The sequence below is a fragment of the Mauremys mutica genome, chromosome 3 (assembly GCF_020497125.1).
Source record: "Mauremys mutica isolate MM-2020 ecotype Southern chromosome 3, ASM2049712v1, whole genome shotgun sequence".
Lineage (NCBI taxonomy): Eukaryota > Metazoa > Chordata > Testudines > Geoemydidae > Mauremys > Mauremys mutica.
Window position 1 is genome coordinate 59,349,916 of NC_059074.1, and position 7,879 is coordinate 59,357,794.

At 42.9% G+C, this 7,879-nt stretch overlaps 1 protein-coding gene across 1 annotated transcript in view; it reads left to right on the forward strand.

The window, feature by feature from the left end:
• The window catches only part of CD109 (CD109 molecule), a 202,467-nt gene extending 197,880 nt beyond the window's left edge, over positions 1–4,587 (forward strand). The window contains exon 34 of the mRNA XM_045011988.1: positions 4,533–4,587. The gene's annotated coding sequence lies outside the window, so the exon portion shown is untranslated. The remainder of the gene's footprint in view (positions 1–4,532) is intronic.
• Positions 4,588–7,879: the final 3,292 nt, after the last annotated feature.

Consider the following 7,879-nt stretch of genomic DNA (forward strand, 5'->3'; position numbering starts at 1 on the left):
TCTTCAGAACTGAGAAATATTAGGACAGCATAGGCCAAATTCTGCTCTCAGGTATGCAAGTGTAAATCTGGGATACCATCACTGACTTCGATGGGGATACTTTGGATTTACATCAGTGACTGAGAGTAGAACTTGGATCTGTGTGTCCTATCCTGATGTTGGTGAAAAGTGTCGTCTTCATCTAGATATACAAAATAATCATAGGAATATGCACATATGGATACTTTCTTCCTTTTTTAGTTGCTAGAGTGAAGATATGCAGAATGATATCTAACCTGATACAAGGGTAGGGGCCCTCTTTGATGCACCTGCTGAGAGTGGCTATTTACAGACAATAGTATACTATTCACATTAACACTTGCATTTCAGACCTGTCTTCCATGCAAGGATCTCACTTGCCTCTTGTGATATGTCAATGTGCTATAAATTAGAGAAGTCGCAGAAATAGTCGTCATGCTTTGTTTTGAAAAGTCTCTGTAGTAATGTGGCAGTCAGGCTAGAGCAGAACAGCCAATGGCCTAATCTTGGTGTCAGTGTTAAATGGTTAATTATAACCAAATGCAAGACTTGGCTGTCTGCACCTTTAACCTAATAAGCACAAAAAGGGGGCTGTTCAGTCACAATATTTAAGCAGAAGACCTGACCTGGCCCTGGAGTCCTGGGCTACTACTGAGGAGTTCTCCCATGTCCTGCTCACTCGGGACTGTCCTTCAAAGAAAGCAGGTAAATCTTTTTAAGTGGCCTTTGGGATCCTTACTGATTAGTGTCTCTCCCTGGCCCTTCTTGGCCTCTGGAGGACTAAGTCTCATTGGTAGTCTTGCGTAAGCAGGTGTTCTGTAAGCAAGGGGTGCCAGGGCACCATTGCCTCCAGAAAAGGGCAGAGAAGGCCTGATAGAGCCTGTCAGAAGGGATGAATAACACAAAATAAGATCAAGCATCAGGAGGTAGTCGTGTTCATAGAATCATAGAATCATAGAATATCAGGGTTGGAAGGGACCTCAGGAGGTCATCTAGTCCAACCCCCTGCTCAAAGCAGGACCAATTCCCAACTAAATCATCCCAGCCAGGGCTTTGTCAAACCTGACCTGTGTTAGTCTGTATCCACAAAAACAACAAGGAGTCTGGTGGCACCTCAAAGACTAACCGATTTATTTGGGCATGTGGCGGGCAGTCACCCCGCTCCTGCCCTGAGAGGGCTGTGGCAGGGAACCATTAGCCTGGGCTGATGGGGGAAGCAGCCGCAGCTGGGCCACGCCCCAATCAGGCCGCAGCTGGCCCTATATAGGGGCTGCTAGGCTGGAGCTAAGAAAGGGGCAGCCCAAGGGTAGGCAAAGGCAGCAGGTTCAAACCCCCCTTGCCAATGATGAATGGCTTGTACACTGCAGTCTGCCCCAGTGAACAGGCTAGATGGTGATTGGCAGTAGCCATGGACTGAGGCAAGTGGGGGATAGAGGGTTGGGGGTTCCCCAGGGTGGGGAGACCCAGAACCTTGGGGTTACTATGGAAGGCAGAACCATAGTGTATAGGGGCACTGGGGTCCTGGAGGGACATGGAGGCCAGCGGAAGTCAAGACATCGGCCTGCAGAGGGCACTCCGGGCTCGGTGAGCTAATTCCCAGGACGACCAGCAGGAGACACTGTGCCGGTGAGTCACTGCATTGCTACAGGGCATAAGCTTTTGTGGGTAAAAAACCAACTTCTTCAGATACATGGAATGAAAATTACAGATGCAGGCATTATTATACTGGCACATGAAGAGAAGGGAGTTACGTCACAAGTGGAGAACCAGTGTTGGCAGGGCCAATTCAATCAGGGTGGATGTAGTCCACTCCCAATAATTGATGAAGAGGTGTCAATTCCAGGAGAGACAAAGTTGCTTTTGTAATAAGCCAGCCACTCTCAGTCCCTATTCAAGCCCAAATTAATGGTGTTAAATTTGCAAATGAATTTTAGTTCTGTGGTTTCTCTTTGAAGTCTGTTTCTGAAGTTTTTTTTGTTCAAGTATGGCTACTTTTAAATCTGTTATAGAATGTCCAGGAAGATTGAAGTGTTCTCCTAGTGGCTTTTGTATGTTACAATTCCTGATGTCCGATTTGTGTCCATTTATTCTTTTATGTGGAGACTGTCCTAGTGTGCGTTGCTAGTGTCTTGGACATGGCAGAGAGGCATTGCTGACACATGATGGCATATATAACATTAGTAGACGTGCAGGTGAATGAGTCTCTGATGGTGTGGCTGATGTGGTTGGGTCCTATGATGTTGTTACTAGAGTAGATATGGGGACAGAGTAGGCAAAAAGGTTTGTTACAGGGATTGGTTCCTGGGTTAGTGTTTCTGTGGCGTGGTGTGTAGTTGCTGGTGAGTATTTGCTTCAGGTTAGGGGGCTGTCTATAAGTGAGGACTGGCCTGCCTCCCAAGGTCTGTGAGAGTGAGGGATTGTTTTCCAGGATAGGCTGTCGATCGTTGATGTGCTGGAGAGGTTTTAGCTGGGGGCTGAATGCAGGGCCACCCGGGGGGAGGGGAGGCAAGTGGGGCAATTTGCCCCAGGCCCCGGGCCCCACAGGGGACCCCACGAGAGTTTTTCAGGGGCCCTGGAGGGGGGTCCTTCACTCGCTCTGGGGCCCCGGAAAACTCTCGTGGGGCCCAGGCCCCCGGAGCTTCTTCTGCTCCGGGTCTTCGGTGGCAGGGGGTCCTTCCGCCCCGGGGCAGAAGGACCCCCCACTTCTGAATTACCGCCGAAGCGGGACCCGCCACCAAAGTGCCGGGTCTTCGGTGGTAATTCGGGGGTGGGGGTCCCCCGCCGCGGGTCTTCGGGGCACTTTGGCGGTGGGTCCCGGAGCGGAAGGACCCCCTGCCGCCGAATTACCGCTGAAGCAGGGGCCCCCCACCGCTGAAGACCCCAGGCCCCCTGAATCCTCTGGGCGGCCCTGGCTGAATATGATGGCCAGTGGAGTTCTGTGATTTTCCTTGTTGGGCGAGTCCTGTAGTAGGTGATTTCTGGGTACCCATCTCGCTCTGTCAGTCTGTTTCCTCACTTCCCCAGGTGGGTATTGTAGTTACAAAATAGGCTGTAGATAGTAGCTACTTTGGGCTGGGCTGGAGAAGTGTAGAATAGCCAAAGAAGCCACTTTATCTGGATCATTTGTGCTTTCATTTCTTTAAGTAAACACCACTTACAGGGTGATTTATTTTGCTAAATGTAGAACCCACTTGTACACTGTGGGTTTAAATTTTGACCAGCACCTTCATTTTTTTTTAGCTAAAACTTAATTGTTTTATTGCAGTGTATTAGTTGGAACATACAAAGCTTTACAAGCACAATAATGTTTTACAAGTCCTCTTTGTTAATGTCATTTTGAGATTTTTTTTTTATAATATACAGAACAATCATCTAGTTGCAAAGCCACATACAGTCCTAAATCTTTGAGGATTAGATTTCTTTTTGCAGACAAAATTCCACATCCTGGTGTTACTTTCTGGTTGTTTGCTTGCTCCAATGCAAGGATATCCTGGCTGAACTGTCTGGCTGTATTTTTTTTTTGGCTTGATAATATTGTAGATAGTGTGATTTAAAAGAGTGCAGAGGTGTGATGCTCACAATCTTTAAAACCATATAAACTTATTTCTATAGCTCATTGCTATTGTGGGACAGGTTCTGGGAGAGAAGGGAGCCTGTTGTGACCTGAATAACAGAAATAAAATCAACTGCACTTAAAAAAAACAAAAACAAAACCAAAAAAACCCTGGGAGATGAAAAGGAGACTTTCAGTGGGATTTTTCAAAGGAGGGTCAAGGAAGTTAGGAACCCAAATCCATGAACTTCCAATATCACTTGGGTGCCTAACTTCCTTATTTTCCTTTGAAAGTCCCAGCCTAAATGCTGAAAAACAAAAATAAACAGAGGGAGAGAAGAAGAAAAATAACTCATTTAGGGCCAAATGTTGCCATTGGACAGCTGTATGCAACTCCCATTGACTTTAATGGGGCAAGCATGTTCACAACATAGGGTGTATTTGTCCTAGAGAGAAAAAAGGATCAATAAGAAGGTTTATAACAGAATGTATATTTGCAAAGGTAAAAGTTGGTATAAGAAATCCCAAAACTTTTTAGTTTTAGAAGTTCATAAAACACAAAGGATCTCTGCATTCTCCCATTCCCAACTGCTTAGCATTCATAACTAAACAATTACTTTACAGTCCAGCAAAACAATTAGCAGGTGTGTAATTCAAAGCACATGAGCAACCACATGAAAGTAAATGCCCTATTTAGGTGATTAAATTTATGCCCACGCTAAAATCCTTTACTGGATTGGGGCCACGGAAATCTTTCTTTTAGAAGAGATGATCAAAAGGAGTAGGTAGTACTGAAGATCTTTTAGACCAGTTTATCCTAAGCCGACAAACAGACATTCAGTTATTTATTGTCTGTGTGGGTATTTCCATCGTCATTTTTCTATTATTTTTCCAATAGGTGGAGAATTGGGATAGCCTGACTTAATGATGCTGATTTCACTAACACTGACTTCTTTTGCAGCAATGAACAATCGTTTGAAGATGTGAAACAGATGTTCCTGCAAGATCCATTGGGCAGAATGAAGACTAGAGCTCAAGCTGATGTCATTGTGGATGATGTATTCAGGGATAGCTACTTTCTAAAGGAGAATATGCTCAATCATATAATAGACACATGTGTTTTATATAATACCTTTCATGAGCTGTTGATGTGAAAGGACATTATTGTTCTGAATTCTGGAAATCTTCTTTTGGGCTTTTCAGCATTTGGTTGTTGGATGTACACCTTGAATTTGGTACCCAATATGATCAACACTCAACAGTCACTGTCAAAAACAATCCCTCCATGATCACATCAAGACAATGGGTGAAACCACATGTGAATGAGCTCAGAGTCCCAGAGTGATTTTTTTGTTCAGTTGTGGCATTGTCCATAGCCTGAGGAGACCCTCTGGGAAGATCCAAACAGTAACCAGACATGGTTTTTTAATTCTGTCTTTTTGTGGGAAATTAGCTATTTTTCCTAGTGTGCGTTGCTAGTGTCTTGGAGATGGTGGCAGGACAGAAGTGATGATCCCAGGCCAAGAAAGAAGTCTAGAAATAACTTTCCTTAGGCCTGTAGTGGTGTCTGTGCAAAATGAACAATTGTTTGGCGTATCATCCACTTGCCATTGATACAACATATGATTTTAATGCTCTTTTGCTCTGACTGTATGACTGACTTCGATGACTAAGCCATTAGAAATTTGAGGTCTAGAAATGGTGAAGAAGAATTTTCCACCTAGGAGGGAATATTGCAGTTCAGTATTCTCCTATAAATTTTGGAAACAAAATATAGCACCATACTGAAGGGACTGAAGGGCCAAAATCCATTTGCAGTGGATGTAAACTCTTAACCACAGTTTCTATTCAGAACTTTTCATATAGGCCCAGAGTCCACAGCTTGGCCTGAGGCATGGGGGCTAGCTAACAAAGAACAATACATGGCTAAGAGAAAGCGGGGGTAGATAGACAACCTTGTGTGTTTCAAGTCGGTGAGCGGAGTCAGCATGACTCCAGATGGTGAGTTGTAATTGGTTGTCCTTATTGCGAGTTACAGACACAGAAAGCACTGAGAAAGGCCTCAAAGTTAACTCCCTGGTGCAGGAAGGAGATAGAGGTACAATACTCCTCAGATGCCAGAACAGAGTTCAGGGAGAGACCTAACATGATTGACATGAGTAATGACACCCTCCCCTTTCAGATGTATGCCAATCCTAGTCCATAGAAATGCAAAGGTAAAACTATAAACAATTGTTATTGTTAAATACTAATTACTGCTTCTTTGCTTTAAATCTCCAGCAATGTACCTGTTGGTCAATGGGGAGAGCTGCTACCTCATTCCCCTGGACCCCAAAATTAGGATTTAACCTATATGCTTTAATAGGAATAGTTTGAGGGTAATTACCTGTGTGTTAGCAATATGTTAATTTGAGCCATGGGCCGAGCCATTATGTAATCTTTTAGACCATTGGCTTATTGTGCTTATCTTGTCTTCTGCTAGAACCTACCCAGGGGCTTGGGAACTCCCACCCCATCGCTTCTCTCCGCCCAGAGAGCATCCTATATAATCTATTGTAATCAATTGTTTTGCAGTGTCTCTGAGCCTAATAAGCAAAGTGACACTCCACCAGTGCTATGCGTAATAAACTCCTATGCTTGACTCTACATGGCGTCCATTTCTGTTCCTTCACATACATTGGAGTATTTTCCTGTTTATAGAAAGTGTGGTTTAATATCTATTTTTCTATTTAATCTTTTTGCAATAAAATATGTATTTTCCTATCAATATAGGCATTAAGTTCTTGATTGAAGGTAATAATTGTGCTGGTGGTAATGATCAACATGTGTGATGGTAGTGAAATCATGGTAGTGAAAATCATGGTAGTGAAATTATGCTATATTATAGCAGAAGAGGGAGAAGCTGCTGAGCTCCTTCCTCCTTAGTCCTGTCATCTCTTTTAATACAAGATGCATTGTGCTGTCATTTACCAGCTAGATTAGGGGATATAAAAAGAAACAGAGCTATACATTTTACTTGAAAGATTATGTTTAAAATGTCCCCTCATAACTGTACATAGTATAGTTGTAGCCATATCAGTCCCAGGAAATTAGAGAGACAAGGTGGGTGAGGGAATATCTTTTATTGGACCAACTTCTGTTGGTGAGATGGACAAGCTTTCGAGCCACACAGAGCTCTTCTTCAGGTGTGGAAAAGGAACACCCAGCATCACAGCAAAATGCAAGGTGGAACAGATAGTTTAGCATAAGTAGTTAGCACATATTGTAAGGGACCAATCAAGGTAAAGTGGCCTGTTAACACCTCTGCAGTCATAGGACAAAAAGAGGGCAGGGGTACTAGTGGGTTTAGACTGTTGTAATAAGCCATAAATCCAGTCTCAGTTTAGTCCATATTTTTAGTATCTAGCAGAGTAATGAATTTAAGCTCCCGGGCTCGTGCTATGCAGGTTTCCTTTAAGGATGAGGACTGATAGGTCAGACACAGAGTGATTGCCTTGTTATTACTGTGGTACCGAAGAGGCTGATTCAGAGCCCAGTGAAGTCAATGGAAAGACTTTCATTGACATGAACCAGTTTGGATAGACCCTAAATTACCAACAGGCCTCCTTATTCTGAACACAGGGCACGATCATCAGGGATGTGATAAATGTGGCAGACAACTGTTGATATCGAGTGTCTCCTCTACAGAGATTGCACAGGTAAGGAATATTCTGTACAAGAAGAAGGTAGGAGGGAAATGCCAGAGGTCAATGTTTTCTTGAATCAATCTGATCTTGAAAGAAAGTCCAGGAGTAGAATAGCTGAGAGAATGGATTCCTTTTGTTGAGTCCACAGTTGCTGAAGCCATCTACTCAGAAGCCACAAAGACTTGCCCCACCTCCTTTTATGTAAAAAGACTTCCTGCCATTCTAATATAAGATACCTCTCAGAAAGTTCCCTGAAATGAAGGTAACATTTTTAAAAGATATGAAAACATAGGCATCTATATGCTTAATGTTTAGAATTTGATTTCTCAAATCTTTAGTTCATAGAATGAATATACAGATAATAAGTATGTCTACAGGATTATATAAAGGATAAAACATTTATTAAAGTTTCACATTTGGATCAGTTATTTTATTGTGTCCATTCTGAATTAGTACAGTGTATATAGTATCTTAGACATTCAACACTAATATTGTTGAAAAAAACATTCAAAATGTGAAGGTCCAAGTTTTATTCTAATTTACACATGCACAACTCCATTGAAACTAAAATGGTGTGTGGAAATCAATGGATTGGCATGTATATGAGAATGAGTGCATCCCT